Source organism: Pyxicephalus adspersus, chromosome 5 (assembly GCF_032062135.1).
Source record: "Pyxicephalus adspersus chromosome 5, UCB_Pads_2.0, whole genome shotgun sequence".
Taxonomy (NCBI): Eukaryota; Metazoa; Chordata; class Amphibia; order Anura; family Pyxicephalidae; genus Pyxicephalus; species Pyxicephalus adspersus.
The window spans coordinates 66,518,931-66,533,993 of record NC_092862.1 but is presented as its reverse complement, the minus strand read 5'-3'; the positions used below and the strand labels follow the sequence as shown (position 1 = coordinate 66,533,993).

At 40.1% G+C, this 15,063-nt stretch overlaps 1 protein-coding gene and 1 long non-coding RNA gene across 3 annotated transcripts in view; one reads left to right on the top strand and one right to left on the bottom strand.

The window, feature by feature from the left end:
• LOC140331084 (leukocyte elastase inhibitor-like) overlaps positions 1-15,063 on the top strand; it is a 35,884-nt gene that overhangs the window by 12,655 nt on the left and 8,166 nt on the right. The window contains exon 1 of one of the 2 annotated variants that reach the window (XM_072411802.1): positions 13,904-14,058. The exons of the other annotated variant lie outside the window; for it this stretch is intronic. The gene's annotated coding sequence lies outside the window, so the exon portion shown is untranslated. Of the gene's footprint in view, positions 1-13,903; positions 14,059-15,063 lie in introns of those variants that run through there. 2 annotated transcript variants of the gene reach the window in all.
• Positions 5,047-8,256, bottom strand: LOC140331082 (uncharacterized). The gene is made up of 3 exons (XR_011920855.1): positions 8,015-8,256; positions 7,720-7,896; positions 5,047-5,364 (listed from the first exon to the last, which is right to left on the bottom strand). It is a non-coding gene; the product is annotated as an uncharacterized lncRNA (long non-coding RNA).

Below are 15,063 nucleotides of genomic sequence, written 5' to 3'. Positions count from 1 at the left end.
CCCACACAAACCAGTCCAGTTAAAATAGTATTAATGAAAATGCATATGTATTTATATGTATTTAAATGTATTTTGACATACACACACACAAGAAAAAAATCACAAAATGTTCCTTGATACATTTTATAACATCTTTGGCAACAATCCTTTTTTCAAATATTTAATTTCTATAAAAGCCAAACTAGAATTAAATTTGAATCATATCACAAATGCTTGGTGACATTTTTTTTGACATTCATACTATTGTGTGAAGACATATTATAAAGTCCTAATTAATATGTATACAGCTTGATCTAAATTAGTTTGCAGTGTTGCTAAGCAAAGCAAAAAGTATCAAAAGAGTGCAAAAATGTAACAATAAATTAATCAATTTTGTGAATGAGTATAATGTAACATAAAAATGTAGCACCTACCTAAAAGAAGATTGAAGCATTAAAGATTCAAATTGACCTGTAATGGACTGTAGATAGGGACAGAACAGGGAGAAGGTGTGCGCTAATTAATTGCTATGACCTCACCATTGACAGAGCTTAACAGATCCTCCTGAATGGCGCAGCTGCAAACTAATCGTCTTAATTGACATATTCCCAACCCCTATTGCTCATTTATCAAGGCAGGAATCCGGCTTGCAAGTGAAGGCGAGTATACTAGCACTCGGCTCTATCTCCGACTCCAGCTCGCGGAAATACGCCTCGTATATTTTGGCACGTATATACGCGCAGTGAGCTTACATGCACTTTCTTGATAAATCAGGGCCCATGTGTCTATCCCATCTGCCCTGATACCTTTCTTCTATCACCTTTATATCTTAATGGAACCTCTCCCCTTGTTCCTCACTGAAATCGCCAAGGTTTTCTGGAAATTTTTGCAAATGGCTTTGGAGATAGTGTACCTTTAGGCTCATAGTAGCACCCAAAGTTTAGGTTTAGGAGCAAGTTTTGTACCAGTTCTTCATAATTTTGTGCTTTATGGTTGCCCAAGACGTTCTTGACAACCATGACAATTTTTGACAATTTTTCAGTACTCAATCCAGGGAAGAAACTACAAATGTATTTACCTCAACCACCATCCTTGTTCAGTGCTCTAACACATTGGGCCTGATTTAATAAAGCTCTCCAAGGCTGGAGAGAATACACTTTTACCAGTGAAGCTAGGTGATCAAGCAAACCTGGAATAGATTTCTTCAACGTTATTTGCTATTTGCTAGCAAATGCTTCGAATCCTGGACCAAATCCATCCCAGGTTTGTTGGATCACCCAGCTTCACTGGTGAACGTGCATTCTCTCCAGCCTTGGAGAGCTTTAATAAATCAAGGCCATTGCTTCATTAATCCCAACTTAATGTGTAGTGGAGGGGAAATGAGATTTTCTTTGTCAATGTAAGGAACTTACCTATCCTGCGAGCCCGCGGCGTCCCTAGGGATCCCAGCCGCAGAGGGAGACGTACTGCAGCAGGCAGCATGGCCGAGGCTGCTGCCCTGCTCGCAGCGTGTCTCTCTCTGCAGGCAGAGGGATCCGTCCTAGCAGAACTACTGTTCGGCCAGGCGGGATCCCTTGCATCTCTATGGGCGTGATTACTGAAAGTCCTGTTCTCAGCACTCCTGTGGAGGTGCAAAGTAGGGCACGTCCCAGGGGTGCTGTGGGAAGAGGTGCGCACGCTACTACGCGTGCCTTTTGTACCCCCCGAGGGCGTGGCACTCGGCTGCTCGCCGCGGGGCAGTACATAGTTTGAATTCCCTGCGGCCAATCGGCCCCAGAAGATTCAGTTACCCTCCTATCAAATGGCGCCAGGCGCAAGGTCATTGGTCACTCTGGCTATTTAAAGAGAACCTGTCCTGAACACCATTGCCTGCTATAAGCCTCTGTGAATACAGTGTGCTTGTGTGCGTCCCTTGTGTTCGTTTATGTTAATCCAGTTTGTCATTCCCATAGCGACCTGGTCTGAAACCAGACTCTTGCCGAAACTCTGCCTGCCCTGACCTCGGATTGTTTGTGACCACTCTTGTCTGCTGCCTGCCCTGACCTCGGATTGTTCCTGACCTGCCTTTGCCTTACCCTCCTGTACTACGCTTATCGGACTTAACATCTGTAAAAAACCCTTGTCTTGTTTATGACAATAATAAAACTTGATAAAAGGATATTTGGAGTTGGCTGTGTGCCAATTGAGTTTGTGTGCCCAGGCGCATTACAGTCAACCATTGGCTCGTTAATGGTGTTCGATGCACCTTATTTCATACTCCTGCTTTGCTCTACTATCCCACAAGCAGATAAAACATGGGTACTTTGTGTATCCACTTTGCTGTCCAAGTAGGAAGTTAACCATTTTTAAATCAACACATATGGACCATTGGTGTTCATGATAGTAAAGCTTTTGTAAGACCATCTGGATATTTTCATATTCTTAAGTTTTGTTGAGTGACAGTTGCCAATATGCAGTAAAACAGATTTCAAACTTTGAGTGGAACTGTCTATGAAAAGTCACCAGAAGACTGGTACCTCTCGGTATTCTGGTACCCCCATAAAGGCTAGTAGTCCAGGGATGTTACAACAGTACACAAAGTCCCCATCTTCACTAAAATATGGTAAGAGTGTCACCTTTCTTGTCCTATAAACTGTTATTTTAACTTCCCGTCTCAGACAGTTCTTTTCTTTTGGCCTGGATGCTAAAAGTTCAGATGCTTGTTTTGACAGACTTACCGTATTTTTTGCCGTATAAGACGCACTTTTTCTTCCCCAAAACTGGGGGGGAAAAGTTGGTGCGTCCTATACGACAAATGTGTTATAAAATAATTAAAATAAGATACTCACCCGATACCCGATCCTGCGTGTGTATCTTCTCCTCTCTGGCAGCAGCGTGTGTCTCCTCCTGGCTGCAGTAAAGCCGGCACAGCGCCCCCTGCTGTTCCCTGTCCTAACTGCCGTACAGTGGAAAAAAAGCACAGAGTGATCAGAAGGGGAATTTGAATGACACAGAGTGATCAGAAGGGGAATTTGAATAACACAGAGTGATCAGAAAGGGAATTTGAATGACACAGAGTGATCAGAAAGGGAATTTGAATGGCACATGAGTGATCAGAAGGGGAATACCGGTATGAATGGCACATGAGTGATCAGAAGGGTAATAATCTTTCAGAATCTTTTTTTTCTAGATTTTCCTCTTTTAAAATTAGGTGCGTCTTATATTCCAGGGCGTCTTATACGGCGAAAAATACGGTAGGTCACATATTAAATCATTGAGCTCTTCTTGGGAGAACTGATGGTTTGATGAAGCACTTCATTCATAATCACTTCCACTGCTAACTCCTGGATTACACTCCAAATTCTGTATATCCTCCATGTCGGATAAAGGAATATCAGGGAGTGTACTGAACACTGGTATGGGACCATCAGCACCATGCGGCACAGGTCGTCTTGCTGATTCCAAATCAGGGTACTCCCACTTGTTTTTCTTGTAACGATTGAAACCTTTACATTCACAGCACAAAAATAACAATCATTATGATAATTTTTGGGCTCTCGCCATACCATAGGTACACCACATTTCATACTTTTCAGTTTTCCAATTTTCCACTGAAATAGACACTCTACTCATGTTTTGCTTACCATTTAGGGGGCCCAATACTTATTTTGGTCCCCCAGTATAATATCAAAATATGCAAGATATGCTTGTTTCACAAATTCTGTAATGTTTCTTCTCTGTTTTTGCTGAGAATATTCACCACAAATGTAGGAAAATACATGAGGGTCATTTAAACAACTTCTTGAAGAATTCATATTTCAGGCAAATGAAAGTTTCAAGAAAATAATGCTACATTTAAAATATAAAATGCAAAACATTGGGGTAAATAAAGATTGATAATAATATGCTGTGTTAACATTTGTTCCTGTATCACAAGAACTAGAGCCAGTTTTATTAAACTGATGTAATTTCTGGATTCAGCAGACCTGAAATACACTAACTATATTAAAAATTATTGGCAAGTGAAACATTTTTTTGTTGTGGAGCTGTAAAATCCCAGCAAAGTAAAAAAAAAAAAAAAAAAAAAAACACTCTGCTGCCATCTTGTGTTCCTTTGAGAACTGTAAATAATCCAGTTTGCTTTCTTTATCTCCCTCCCACTAGTTGTCAGTTTATGTTTTTTTATTTGCATATTTTTACCATTCTAACCTGTTAACTGTTTATGCAGCACCAACTTTTTAATTTTTCACACACATGCTTAAAAGTGTAATTGTCACGGTAGCTGCACGGCAGGATAGTGGACCCTCTGTATCACAGCTCGGTAAGTGGATGCGTGCACAGGATGCAGAGTCTAAGCAGCTGCCCGGCCTTCACCAGAGCCTCTAGAGGCGAGGGTTTTGCGCTGCGGGCAACTGCCAGGTTGCGGCCCCCGTGAGGCAGATAACTGTTAACAAGCTGGAACAAAAACGTAGTGCCATAAGGAAATCCAAGAGAGTAGTCAGACAAGCCAAAAGGTCAGGGAAGGCAGCGAACAAGGTTGGCCAGGAAACAGGCAAGAAGTCAGGACGAAGCGTAAACAAGCGTAGTCAGGAAACAAGTCGGGGTCAGAACACAAAGAATCTGGAGCAGTAGAAAAAGAACAGGAACCTGGAACCAGAGCAGAAGGAACTCCTTGTTCAGGCAACTTCCTGTTGCCTTTAACGTCCTTTTAAGGGCAGGGCCTGTGATGAATGGAGCCATGTGACCTGCTGCATCCTACTCCACCACCAGAGGGAGTCCAGGAGACTAGAGGTTGGTGGTGTTCACAAATCCACCAGCAGGGGGGCACGTCGGGGAAACACTCTAGTCCTCTGTGGTAGTGGAGCAGCTGACTGGGAGTCACATGACCTGGACCAGGCCGTGTACTGAGGAGATGATGCCTTAGCAGAGCTGGTGCTGGCAGCAGGGGAGTGAAAGGTGGGTGGCACTGAAGGAGGCACAGATCCCCTGTACCTGCAGGGATCTGTGACAGTAAAAGTGACATGATAATTTGCTTTACACCCCTAAACAAAAAATATATTTTTAAATGAGGAGGAACTGTAGAATAAATGATAATGGTAGGCACTTTATGTTGCATGATGTACACACATTTATCCCTTCAAGACTTTGATTAGTAAGAAAACATTACATTATCTTTAGTGCACATAAACCCAGTATAATTTCTATATTTTTTGTTAAAAGTGTACTAAACCCACACGACTCGCCATCTTCTTTCTTTTCTTCTGATCTTTGGCCACGTTGATTGGCTGTGCCGGGATGACATAGGCATGTGAGAATTCATTAATTCCTGGCATGCACGGGAGAAGTTGGGATTGCCTTTCCCTGGTTTCCCAAGTTTCCCTGGCAACCAGCTTTTTTGAAAATTTCCTGTTGAGGTCAAGAAGGTCAGATGTATTACTGCAAAAGGGACATCACCTATCTCTTTCTGCAATAACTACCTGCCTGGCCCTGTATTTTGCAAAGTTTTTCCGAAGATTTAGCTCCATTATGAGCAAAGAGTGCATACTCACCCTTCTGTATGGTGCTGGTTGGATTAGTGGTCCAGATTTATTAAAGTTCTACAAGGCTAGAGAAGATACACTGTCCTTAGTGAAGCTGAATGAACTAGCAAACCTGTATTGGATTTCTCCAAAGTCATTTGCTAGAAAATGTTTTGAATCCTGAACCTGATACATTCAAGGTTTGCTAGATCACCCAGCTTCACTGATGGAAGTGTATCCTCTCCAGCCTTAAAGAGCTTTAATAAATCACGTCCAGTGAGTACATCGCTTCTGGCAACAAAGTATCTGGTGACTTCCTAGTGACAGAAGCATGATAGCAGTAAATCTGCTATCTGATCTAGCTCCTAACCCTGCGCTTTGACTCTTGTGTGGCCAGGGCCTGTGTAATGCTGCATTATGATGTGGTTTTCATTTTCATTTGATTCGCAGTTTCTGGACTGTCCTTTGGCTAAACTTTAGCTCTGGCTCTCCCTCCCACAAACTTTCTAACCCTCTTATATTTTCCTTGCCTGACTGATCTCTCTGCCTTACTTCTGGCTTGTTGTTCCCAGACCACCAACTCTCTAACTTCCTTGGATCTAGCAATTGGCTGTCTGGCCTCCTATGTTTCCCCTTTGTTTCAGTCCACATTTGGGGTTCCCTAGTTGTCTGGTAATCCTTGCCCTCTCCAAGAGCTATCTTGTGTAATAAACGACTGGTGTGCTGGAATGGTGCGAGTTGCCTCCTGAGGATGAGCAGGTGCTTGTTTATGGGCAAACACTATAGGGATAGTTTAGGGGATTGGTGTCTGAGAAAAGCATTGGCAATTGACCATGGACTTCACACTTTTATACCCCTTAACAAGAAGTAGTATGGAGGTGTGGATATTTATATTCAACAACCACAATTCTCCAAGTTGCATCCAACAGTTACTATAGTAAACTAGAAGCCAGACTATGGAGGAGAAAATTCCCTCTACCTGAACTTATCTTCAGTTTATAGGTAAAGCACCCTGAGGACCAATTAACCAGGGGCTCAAATATATAAACTTCTATTCCCCTCACCCCTCACATTCTCATTGGCCAGTAAGCTCCCCATAATTTTTAGCTGCCAATGTGAAAGCATAGTCATACATTTCAACTTCCTGAGATGTAAAAAAGGGACACCATTTAGCACAAAGTATTTCATGTGTTCAGTTACATGTAGCAGAAAAATGAATGTGCAAAAATTAGTTAGTTATACCCAAACATATCTTTTCAGCTCTTAATTTCCTTTTAGTGGTGGATATTGTTATCTCTGTTATATTCGGCTGCAATAAGGAAACCTCAGCCCATTCAGGCCATGGTGTGTAGCCTGTGGCAGGGAGAGCTGTCAATGCAGGAGAGCCGGTAAGGTGACTTTCACTCTTTTACATATTCTTACACGTTATATACTCTTGTATCCAAGTAGTCTCCTATTGATATTGCAGTTCTATGCGTTTCACGGAGTCTGCTTCTTCAGGAACGCAAATTTTACAATGGACATGAACAAACCAATAATTTTGAATCACAATCAAAACACAATTTCCCAACTAAAATGTATAAATAAAATAAAAATAATGTACATAAGATATAAAGTATATATAAGTATGTATATAAGTATAAAATAAAACTTGGTAACTAGTAGCTTTGGGATGGCATTAAAACTTTTGTAATGTAGAGATAAATGCACTATTGTTTTTTCAATTTTTATACACCCCTGTATATGAATATGGTGGTTGGTTCTGGTTGTTGTGTCACCGATCTGTCACAAGTATGGGGACTTATTGTGGACCCTCTGTGCCATCTGCATGTTTGGCAGAGGAATGAGCTGAGGCACAGAGTCTAAGGAACCACCCGTTCACCAGAGCACCCCGCAAGGAGTGATGGACTTTGCTGGACAGTGCCCAGGTTGCAGCCCTCAGACACACCCGTGCAGAAAGCAGCTAACTGCAGATGGAAACGAAGCGTAGTACCAAATCAATAGGCAATCTCAAAAACCAGAGCAGGACCAGGTCAGGGCAGGCGGCAAACAATCGAAGTCAAAACAAGCCAAAGTCAAAAACAGGGAATCAGCACTAGGAAACAGCCACAAGCTGGCTGGGAGGGGACTTTTTTTATGTTATGTATTTTTCATTTTATGTATTACCTATGTGCTGGTCATTAAAGGTAATTGTATTTATAATGAATTCAAATTATAATATTATAAAGAATAAGTTACTTACATCAATAAATAGGATTGAAGATTAGAGGCTTCATAGTATGAGGATGTTTGTTCTTAGGAACTGCTTGTATCAAGTAATACTGAAATTCTTAGGAACTGCTTGTATCAAGTAATACTGAAAGATGATCTTAGGAACTGCTTGTGTTGGGTAATACTGGGAGATCATCAGTTTCAGAAACTGTGGAAAAAATTCAGAGTAGTTTGCCTATAAAGTCTACTTCCTGAGAAAAAGTATAGAGGCATTAAAAAAAGAGAGGATGAAAGAATAAATAAAAAACAAAGGGTAAATTACTTACTTCAGTGATCATGAATGATTCACCTTAGATGGCATGTATATGATAGTCAGATGTGGAAGATCAGAAGTAGTCTCTAAAATAATGGCACAAGTTTTGTGAATGCAGATGCTATTAAAAGTTTGTATGAGGGACCATAGCATGGCGCACTTACTGTTAGAGGAAATGTTGGTGGTATGAATGGAGTAAAGCACAGGATGCCGCCAGCCAAACCGAAGGGGTCTGTACCAGTCGGCGTCCCGTCCTGAAATGACTGCCGCAAGTTGTGTACTGGGGAGCGAGATCTCGCAAAATCACACACTCCTCACTGTTGGGTGGTGAGATCTTGCGACATCACGCATCCCATACTATTGAATGAGAAAATGTCGCAATATTTCGTCATACCGACGTGTAGTGATGTTACCATGGTTCTAATATATACATTTTCATTGTGGGAGAGAGGTGGGGAGAGAAAAATGATGCAAAAGAGAATACTGTTTGGCAAAAACTATCATGAAAGAGAGAGGAGAAGAAGAAAAAAGGAAAGATTAGCTATTTAAATAGTCAATGTTATAATCAGTAAATAAGTGTAAATAGTCAGTTAATAAGTGTAAATAGTCAGTTTCTGGTGATAGTGAAGATTGTACCGTATTATGTTGTACTGTATATGTCAGACCATGGTATGGATTTGACAAAAAGGAGGATAAAGAAGGGAGATGGAAAGGGAATAAACAAGGTTATAACAATGGGTGAAATTATTGTTGATAGTTAAAGAGTGTTAAATTTCAATCTGGATTAAAAATATGGGTACATGAAAAAAAGGAGTTCAGGTTCAAGGAAATTCAAATAGGTAAACTTGTAGTATGGAGTCCATTGCTACCAACCATACCTGCGCAGGCAATATGCCTGAGGGTAATCTCACATCTCTTGGGCCAGAAACAAAAGTTTCGGGCCCCAATGAGGGTGAGGAAGGGAAACGAGCCCAGCAGTATAGGGTTCATTTTCCTGTCATATTACCTATAGACACCCATATCAGCATGGATGCCCCCGTCCCCCGTAGGTTGGAGAGGAAAAAGTTAGAGAAAAAATGATAAGGGCTTACTTGATCTAATAAACACTTAGATGTTTCATTATCACCAATACTTACAACTGTTTCATTGTCACCAATACTTACAACTAATAGATTAACAATCACAAAGCTAGCTTCAATAGATTCACAAAAATAGGAAAGGTTTATACAATAGATTCACAATAATAAAGCATCAATATATTCAATACTTCCAATAATTTTCAAACAATATTGGTCTATTTCCCAATGTAAGGACAAATGGCTTACAATATTCTAGGGTGAAAGTATAGGTCCTATAAGAAAATAATGGCAGGGTGTTGGTTCAATCTTTTATCAGAGGAACAGTTTAAAGGAAAAAACATAATTTAACCCCGGTGGTTGGGTAGCAACTGATAAAAGATTGAACCAACATCCTGCCATTATTTTCTTATAGGATCTATAATTTCATCCTTGAGTATTGTAAGCTATTTGTCTTTACATTGGGAAATAAACCAATATTGTTTGAAAATTATTGGAATTATTGAAAATATCGATGCTTCATTATTCTTTATAATAATAAACTTTGAATTAATTATACATACAATTACCTTTAATGAATAGCACATTGGTAATACAATAATCATTATAAAAAAAATTTCCAGCATGAATTATGTTCATGGTCTATACCACCTCTGAGTCTTTTGAATTAATTGATCCATAAATTCATGAAGGCTCCTTTTTTTTCACTTAAAACCCCCCCTCCTTTCCCTTTTTTTTCCCTTTTTCCCCACTCCCCAGAATTTGGGGTATAGTTACGGTGACACTTGACAGATGCTTTTACTCTCACCTTTAAATAGTGGTTTGATGATTGTAAGTAACTGTAACATTACAATGTATATATGATTTTTGATATCCAATATTGGATTGTAACACTATGTATACTTTTTCGTGTTTTCCTTACTCTCTCCCAAACGAATACAATTGATTCTACCAGATAGTTATCTCAAGCAAATCCCCTGAGGAAGCCTAGCGGCGAAATGCGTTGGAAATTTGAGATTTGATTTTATTATATATATTGAATGTAACCACCTATAATTTTAATATACCACTAAACTCATTTAGCATTTGTTATGCAATAGTGTTCAGTTGGACTCTGTTAGAAGCTAACTTTTGAACACAAAACATTAAAACTACATTATTGTACCTTGTCTTCAAAAAGCCTGTGCACTCGCTTCTCCTTTTTACTATATTCTTGAACAAAACAGGCATGGCAATCCAAAACTACCTAAACAAAGTTTAGGCTCTCCTGGGATCCCTTAACCTTTTGCTATATATATATATATATATATATATATATATATATATATATAAATATACAAAGCTGTACAGTTACATTGTTATATTACATGTTTAACTATATATTTTTTTTGTATTTAAAAAACATGTTTTTGTGTTTTTTTTAAAGTTTATTAGTATATTTATTACATTTAATACTTACTGGACATATTTTGGTGAGTTTTGCCCATTTGCCCAAGAATTATAGCCTAAAATGTAAATAAATTTCCATGCAAAAAAATTGTAACACTTTTTGCATGGAAATTTGGACAGAATCAGTTAAATACCAAAACAGAAAACAAAAAAAATTGAAACATGTAATATAATTGTACAGTAGCATGTATAATATACATATAAATAGTTATATATATATATATATATATATATATATATATATATATATATTATATGAATATTTATTTGTATTGGACTCAATACAGCTATTTTGAATTGAATCCAATAAAAAATTATTTCAATTTCCCGCTGATCCTCCTGCCCCACTGACGCATGCACCTGCATCACCAGGAAACCCACGAGATCGTCTCTGCATTCCCCAGCTGGAGATTGAGGAGGTAGGACATGACCCCAGGACCTGTGGGGACCAGCAGGATGCTGGGGGACAGCGATGAAGCAAGGTAAGTGGGGTTTTTGTTTAGTTAAAATCCACCCCGAGTCACACTCGGGAATACCGCTAGGGGGGTTAAGGTGATTTAAATAGGATAAAGATAACTATGGTGTTGGTATCGAGTTTTTGGATATAGTTGATGCATATTGGTTTGAAAGAGTCCTTTATGAATCTATTAAATAGGCCTTGCTGACTCCTGATCAGTCTTTCTTCTATACCAGTGGTCCCCAAGCTTTTGGATGTCATGGACCACTATATTTACAGACTCTGGACTGCACATGCGTGAGAGGCGTGTGTCACTCAAAGGGGAAGAAACTTCCCCCAGAGTGATTTAATGATGGCAGAAGCTGCCAACTCAGCCATCACAGACTCAGACCTGTGTCCAGAGACACAACACGCACACCGCCCTGAGCCTGCGATGCATATGAGACATGGTTTGTGGCCAGTGGACTCCCCCAAGTGGGGTCCTTCTCCTGACCCCGCTGGGGGTGCACCGGCCAGAGCCATCAACCACCAGTGGTCTGCGGACCACAGGTTGGAGACTGCTGTTCTGAACCATACTGTGAGAGAACTGCTGACCTACATACACAGATTAGGGTGTATTAAGGTGTAGATTAAGATTTGTGATCCAAGTAAAATTTGTCACAATAGGTCTCTGCGTTCCTGAAGAAGCAGACTTATGCAAAATGCATAGAACTTCAATATCAATAGGAGACTACTTGGAGTTTAATATGTACATGGGAACATACATTTTATGTAACTTTTTATGGATTTTAATTGTAATTAATAAATGTTTTTTTTAGACTTACTGTATAATGTAGATTGCATTAATTGTTTGCAATCATGCCTGAAAAGTCCCAAATACTTTGTTTTGTTCTTTGTAATGTCTAGAAAGTGATGTGGCATAGGTTGATCTTTCACCATATGGAACCTATTTTTGTTTTTTAAGGAACCAATCTTACTTGTTTTTTTAAATTGACCCTGGTGTAGTACAACAATGATGGTAGTTAAAGCAGGACTTAAATGAAAAAAAAAAAAATCACACTTACCTTTAATTACGAGGATCGCTTAATTGCGCTGGAGCTTTTCTTGATCGGGTCCCACGCCGTCCTGGAGTTCTCGTCAGCCATCTTCTTCCTTCTATTGGCAACGTCACCTGATCTCACAATGCACAGACAAGAGATCAGGTGAGGTAACCTGCTGTAAAGAGGAAAAAAAGAGTGCCAATCTCATTGAGCATCCATGTAGGAAAATGTAGAAGCAGCTAGGAACGTCAAGAAATGTGTAATTAAGTATCATAGGAGGCTCTGCAGTTCCATTCAGTCTTTACTGCCAGAAAGGGGAGGTGCTTCACCCTTTTAAAAAAAGGATGTTGGAAAAAAAGAATAATATTTTTTACTTTATATAAAAGGGTTGCCTACCCTTTTATGTAAAGTAAAAACTTTAGTTTATGTCAGCTTTAAATATTTATGTAAAGGCCTATACAGGTACGGTAGTTCCTAGGTTTAATACAAGATAAGGACTGTATGTTTGTTTTTAGGTTGAATTTGTATGTATGTCGGAACAGTTACATTATTTTAACAAACGCAATTAGGACAGAAGTTTGTCTCAACATATTAGTCAGCATGGTGTCAGTTACTGTGTAAAATCCCCACTGCGAGTTAATCACAAACAAAGCAAAACAAAAAAAATCCTTATGGAGCCTAGTTTGTTAGTTTGTTCCACCCAAAAGATGGAGCTTAGACATTCATTAACTTCTGGAGCAAGCTGTGCTTTGATATGCAAAAAAGAAACAACAGCAGTTTTTCTTGGTCATTAGTTACAAGATGTTACAGATGAGCTCAGCTCTTAAAATAACCCACAACCTCTTTCTTCTGCAAGTCCTTTCTTCTGTAAGTCATGCAACCCCCCTTCAAGACTCTGTTCTGCACACAGGGAAGCCCCCGTTCGTATCTAGGGGCGTCCGTATGTCAGATGTCCTTAACCCAGGGACTACCTTTACAGCAGACCAAACAGGACAACAGGAGACAAACAAAGGGATTTGGTCCCAAATGAGGAACAAAAGGAGCAATATGAAGGGAAAAGGAGAGAATGAGCCACAGAACTATGCAAAGTAAAGCAATTTGGGTTTAGGGCTCCTATAAAGAATGCAAATATCTGAATTGAATTTTGCTCCACAGAATGGCTGCTAGTTTACAACAGTGGTCGCCAACCTTTTTGGTCCTGTGGACCACTAAAATCACTGGCTCCCGACCGTGCATGTGCGGGAAACCGGGTGTCAGTCAAAGGGGGAGAAACCTTCCCCGGAGGGACATCATTATGACATAGCCACACCCACTCTCCTTTAGCAGATCTGAGCCTGTAATGGGAGTGTCTCCAGGGACACAGCCCGCCCACTTCCCCGAGCCTGGGAACTGTTCGGGGGACGCGGTCCGCGGCTCTGGCCGGTGCGTCCCCTCAGCGAGAACCTTCTCCTGACACTCTGGTCAGGGGTGCACTGACCAGAGCCGCAGAGCACCAAAGTTTTCTTGTGGACCACCAGTTAACAACCGCTGGTTTACAACACATGAAGCCACCTGTCCACCCATATCTTCTATTACCTGCTTCTTTATCACCTCAGAATGTGCTCTCCCAGACTGTTATCTGTTATTACCTCCATGTTGCACCACACCCCACAGGAGATGATAGCCATTTATAAACTACATACTATAATACCCATGTATTACTATGTGGCTGCTGGGCACTGTTTAGAAATGATTAGAACATGTTCTTGTAGTACTGTACTGATACTACTAGTAAACTCTCGTGCTTTCCATGTATAAACTCGTTTGTCAGTCATAGCAGTGAGCAGCTGACAGAACACGAAGAGTCACTCGTTCACAGTCCAGAATAATAGCCCCACCGAGCAACAGCCAGAGGCGGGAACATTGCTGGGAGCTGAGTCACCCCTCCCCTCCACCCACCATCACTTCCTGCTAGCTTCCTTATAACAGTGCAGCCCAGTGTCAGCTATTCTGCTTCACTGACATTACACTGTCTACCTGGGGCTTCTCTGGACAGGTGAGACCCTTGTAGCTGCATTATATCAGTCTGTCCTGAGCGCTGTTATTACATGAGTTGTGAGGGGAATGCACTGAGTCATGGAAGTAATAAGTGTACCTGTCATATAGTAGTGAGGGGGGTGCATATTATAGGAGGAGATAAGTGTACCTGTCATATAGTAGTGACAGGGGTGCATATTATAGGAAGAGATAAGGGGTGCATATTATAGGAAGAGATAAGTGTATCTGTCATATAGTAGTGAGGGGGGTGCATATTATAGGAGGAGATAAGTGTACCTGTCATATAGCAGTGAGAGGGGTGCATATTATAGGAAGAGATAAGTGTACCTGTCATATAGTAGTGAGAGGGGTGCATATTATAGGAAGAGATAAGTGTACCTGTCATATAGTAGTGAGAGGGGTGCATATTATAGTAAGAGATAAGTGTACCTGTCATATAGTAGTGAGGGGAGGGGGGGGGCATATTATAGGAAGAGATAAGTGTACCTGTCATATAGTAGTGAGAGGGGGGTGCATATTATAGGAAGAGATAAGTGTACCTGTCATAAAGCAGTGGGAGGGGTGTACTGAGACATGGACAGTTGTTCTATTTCTCTAGGAAAGTTATGCAGAATAAGACATCTTTCATGATCCAGCAATTACTTTACTACTAAGTATAGTAAACTAATACCTGAATGTAAATGTATTTTTCTATATAATGTCAGCATGTTTGTACACATCCTTGTTGGAAAAGTTTAATTTTCATTATTATTAGTTCTATTCTTTTATCATTATTAGATTATAGGCTTATAAATTGCCCCAGCCTTGGTACGTTGATTGGATTGCTATCTGGGCACAGTACACAGATGACATAATTGCACTGGTATTATGGAGTAATTTGGAAAGTTGTGTATGTGTTACACTTTGGCAGGTCATATGCAAATGTTGATCATGCACATAATTTTTTTTATTAGGAATCACATCATAAATTATCTTGGCATCCTTTCAAATGGAAATGTAGTAA